Raw genomic sequence first — 1,406 nt, 5'->3', positions numbered from 1 at the left:
TAAAGCAAATCAATTTGATATTAGATAAGCTAAGTGGCATTTTCGAGATATTTTTTATGTTTTATTTTAAATAGTATTATAGTTAAATATATATTAATGTAGTAGTTTAGAAAAATTGTTCAATTTACTGTAGATTTTATTTTCGTTTTTGGTTATAAAAAACAAATTATTATAATTAATAAAACTAAATTTTAATAATTTTGGTGTTTTAATATATTTTTGTATAGTCGTATAGTCATACATAACTCGCATATTAATTGTTCGCGCCAAATCGAAGTAGCCGATATATTGATACATACAAAAAATCATCAATCCAAAATCATATAAAAAATCAATCAATACGATATTGAAAACACACTGAAATTATTGTAAATACAATTATAATTTGTAATTATTATAAAATAAATACATAAAGCTATAATCAAAGTATTTTACAACAAATTGGTCCTTCAAAATTCAATCAATCAAACATAAAAAAAACAATAATGATGTTATAGGATACAGCAAATTATTGGTATATTGATCCAGGAAAACAACAATCTGTCTGAAAACTTGTAGTTCATCTCTCAATAAATATCTAACATTATTATGTATATGTGTGAGTGTATTAAAAGTAGTTGATTTTGATCTTGAAATGCATGAAAAAATTCTTGGGGGAAATTACATCAAATAAAAAAAGATAAATGTAAAGATTTTAAATGATATTTGTCATCCCATACGTTTCCTCATAAAATCAACGTCGTCAACAATGTATATATATTTTTTTTATATTATATAATTACAACGTACAATAATCTAATAGTTATAAGATTTGCACGTAACTCTGAAATCACCAGCATAGCTGGGCACCGTTAATCAAAAAGTTAACTTCGTTAATCGTTAATCCGCTACAAAAAAAGTTAGCTTCGTTAAACGTTAAAGCGTTACATTTCGGAATAATTAACGCAAGTTAACGTTAATCGTTAATCCGTTAATATGTGTAAAATTACATTTTTATATTGTTGCGTTAGTGAACTTAAAAAACTTATTGGTTTAGGTTCTGGAAGTTAACAGGTTATGAATAAAACAAAATACTTGTATAATTCAAATGTGTAATTCAACCCCTTAATGGCGCGACGCTATTGGTCAACTTTCTGTTTTTATGATTGCATATTGTTTTTACAAGAATTTTTTTCTAAATAAAGGGAAAGAGTTTTTTTGCGAAAAATAGGAAACGCGCGACGGGTTAAGCGTCCGGTATTAGGTGCATATTTCTCTTCATGAACATTAACATGTAGAAGTTCTCGTCTGAAAGCGAGGCTCGTTTTGGTGTCAAAATGTCTTTACCCGTGGAAAACAAACGTTCAACTGCAGCGCTTGAGGGTATAGCAGTATTATATTTAATAAATTGATTTATGAATATCTGT

This window comes from Ctenocephalides felis, unplaced genomic scaffold, assembly GCF_003426905.1.
Source record: "Ctenocephalides felis isolate EL2017-DRISC unplaced genomic scaffold, ASM342690v1 CF-g0.4_SCAFFOLD_01604, whole genome shotgun sequence".
NCBI classification, from domain to species: domain Eukaryota; kingdom Metazoa; phylum Arthropoda; class Insecta; order Siphonaptera; family Pulicidae; genus Ctenocephalides; species Ctenocephalides felis.
The sequence above is the reverse complement of the archived record's forward strand: the minus strand, read 5'-3'. Positions refer to the sequence as shown.